Source organism: Triticum dicoccoides, chromosome 4B (genome assembly GCF_002162155.2).
Source record: "Triticum dicoccoides isolate Atlit2015 ecotype Zavitan chromosome 4B, WEW_v2.0, whole genome shotgun sequence".
In the NCBI taxonomy this organism is placed as follows: domain Eukaryota; kingdom Viridiplantae; phylum Streptophyta; class Magnoliopsida; order Poales; family Poaceae; genus Triticum; species Triticum dicoccoides.
The window spans coordinates 349,322,825-349,326,023 of record NC_041387.1 but is presented as its reverse complement, the minus strand read 5'-3'; the positions used below and the strand labels follow the sequence as shown (position 1 = coordinate 349,326,023).

The following is a 3,199-nucleotide window of genomic DNA, read 5'->3' as shown; positions in this document are numbered from 1 at the left end:
TGCAACTAACTCTTTATTCACATTGCTTGCAAGGCTTATAGTGATGTGCATTACCGAGAGGGCCCAGAGATACCTCTTCAACAATCGGAGTGACAAATCCTAATCTCAAAATACGCCAACTCAACAAGTACCTTCTGAGACACTTGTAGAGAACCTTTATAATCACAAAGTTACGTTGTGACGTTTGGTAACACACAAAGTGTTCCTCCGGTAAACAGGAGTTGCATAATCTCATAGTCATAGGAACATGTATAAGTCACGAAGAAAGCAATAGCAAAATACTAAACGGTCAAGTGCTAAGCTAATCGAATGGGTCAAGTCAATCACATCATTCACCTAATGATGTGATCCCGTTAATCATATGACAACTCATGTCTATGGCTAGGAAACTTAACCATCTTTGATTCACGAGCTAGTCAAGTAGAGGCATACTAGTGACACTATGTTTGTCTATGTATTCACACATGCATTATGTTTCCGGTTAATACAATTCTAGCATGAATGATAAACATTTATCATGAAATAAGGAAATAAATAGTAACTTTATTATTGCGTCTAGGGCATATTTCCTTCAATCATGTTGTTCCTCCTGAACGGACAAAAAGACCTCTCCCTGAAAGTGCTAGCACAATGCCGACAACCTAAAGAAGGGACGACTGATGCTCTCCTGCGACTTTGACATCTGTGTTCATATGCTGAAGGAACTTGACGAGGACACTAGGCACCAACGATGCCTTTGATGCAACTCCTTAAGTGCATTACTCTGCAATGTTCAGCAGTTAGATAAATCACATGAGTGTCTAAAGAATCAAAACCAAGCAAAGTTAGTTATCAGTTCACTGCTAGCCAACCTGGCTGGCTGCCCCTATTCAAAAGTGAAAGCCATGAACCCGGTTACAGTAATGGCTGCAGGGAAACCTGGGTCACAAGGAATTTAAAGTAGGAACCTCACAATAGCAAGACCGGCTGCATTTCCTAATATAACCGGTGAACCACAATAACAAGTGGATCAGCTATTGTTCCTTCCTGTTGGAAACCATCAACTATTTTTCTCCAGAGTGTTATGTCAGAACTATCAACAGGACGACGACTCGAGGAAAACAACATGATGATATTCTAGGGCACAGAGTATATGTACAAGTACATATACAAGGATTCTAACACCACAGCATTGACAGTAGGAAGCTAACTAGACGATGACTCGAAGAAAACAGCATGATGATATTCTAGCGCATAGAGTATATATACAATATATATACAAGTATTCTAACACCACAGTGTTCACAATAGGAAGCTTAGGTAGAGAGCCTAAATTCACACCATGATGATATTCTAGCGCACATTGTCACTACTGTCAGCAAAAATACTTGGCAAAACACTAAATTAATCATAATTACTCAACAGAGCTGAACAGTCACTCACTAGGAATCCCGGCGAGTGCGCCACTAGCGGTTGATGATGTTCTTAAAATAAACCATGGCGAGTAGGCTCACGTCCTCACTAAGGACAAGCCCCTCATAGAGATGATCTCCTACAGAAGCACCAGATTAACAAGTCAGCAGACTCGGAATATTACTACAGTTCAAAGGAATCAAACATCTAGATCTGCTGCTCTTCATTTTGACATATGATAACACATGGATCACCTGATAGACAGGGACAACACTTTCAGTATTTATCATCCCCAGGGGCAGGATCTAGCTAAATACAGCTCAAATGTAATGAAACATCGACACATGCTGCTCTTCATTTGGGTTTAACATAGAGATTTATACGTATCATAAAAAATAATCCCAAGCTCCTAACATCCTATGCATTACATGATAGCAGGGCTGCAATGGGTTACAACATGGTTACTGAATCACGAGGGGGATGCATGTGAACCAATTTCAAAATGCTTGAGCTGACGACATGTGCATTTTTTTTGACCTCATTTCATGAAATGTATGATCGTAAGACAAGGTTCAAGATGTAGACTCCGTGTGAACATTCTGGTCACTACCAGCCTACAGAGATATTCAACCAGCCAAAATAAAAAAAAGTCTGAAGCTAGCCAGATTTTGCTATACAGACGAAACAAGGAACCACTAAATCAAAAACATATGGTTTCATAATTCAGCAGCTAGCATGCCTTGCTGGGTGTCAGATTACCAATCGAGGCTAGCCCTAGAGCGAATGAGGGGAGGGAGAGGCGGGAATGGGGCCGCTTACCAGAGGCAGGAGCAGAACCCGGGGCGGGGCTTGCACTGCGCGAGGGCCGACTCCATGGGGTGCCGCATCGCCTCGTCGGGGCTGAGCGGGTTGGCGAGGACCGTGTTCTGGCACGTCGCTGGCGGAGAGAGCCCCCGCCTCCATGGCCGACTTGGTTGAACACGCTCACGATCTTCCCCAGATCCATCCCCGCGGCGGCGCATGCTGGGCCTGGGCGTTGGGTCGATGGAATCGAGGCGTGTGGGCAGGGAGGCGTGTGGGCGCGTGCATGCAGGTACAACGAGAGGTGTAGGCGTGTTGCGATGGTGAATGAGGGGGAGAAGGGGGCGGCGGCGGAGGGACTAGATCTGGATCAGAGAGAGGATGAGAGAGGAAGGCGGCGAACGAAGCTCTCGCCGGATCTCGCCGGACAGGAGGGAGGAGCGGAGCGTGGGGGTCCTGTTGGTGTGCTGGGCACCGTCGATTCCCACTTGAGGTCGCCAAGATCGGGCGATGGAGGTGGCGGTGGCAGGGAGGAGCTGTTAGCTAGGGTTCACACAATAGGGAGAGCGGCGGGCTGGATCGATGGACGGATGGGGTTCGCGCGAGAGAGAAGGGTTTGGGGGGTTCACGAGAGAGAGGGGGGTTTGCTGCCGTCGGATGGGATGGATTGATGGACGGATGGATGGACTGATGTTTGCCAGGTCATCGATCCAAGCCACTAGTGATTCCACCAATCAGAATTAAGCTTAGGCATTTGGAATAGTCCATTCAGCAACATAAAAATATTCAGAGGACGTTCGGCACTGTTTTGAGCTCTTTTGAATTTACAAACAGTGGCAAAGATTTAAATAAAAATAGGAAAAAATAGAAATAGTAAAGATAAGAGAGAGACTCAACTGGAAACTTACCTGGCGCTCACCAAAGCGCACTTGGATGGCCCAGCACTGTTGGCCCAGCCACAGGGACATGCCCGTCTTCTTCCTTCAGCCAGTAGGCAAAGGCGAGG

General features: G+C 46.3%; 1 long non-coding RNA gene across 1 annotated transcript; it reads right to left on the bottom strand.

The window, feature by feature from the left end:
• Positions 1 to 523: 523 nt before the first annotated feature.
• Positions 524 to 2,764, bottom strand: LOC119293620. The gene is made up of 3 exons (XR_005143149.1): positions 2,212 to 2,764; positions 1,423 to 1,531; positions 524 to 763 (listed from the first exon to the last, which is right to left on the bottom strand). It is a non-coding gene; the product is annotated as an uncharacterized LOC119293620 (long non-coding RNA).
• Between the last annotated feature and the right edge of the window lie 435 nt (positions 2,765 to 3,199).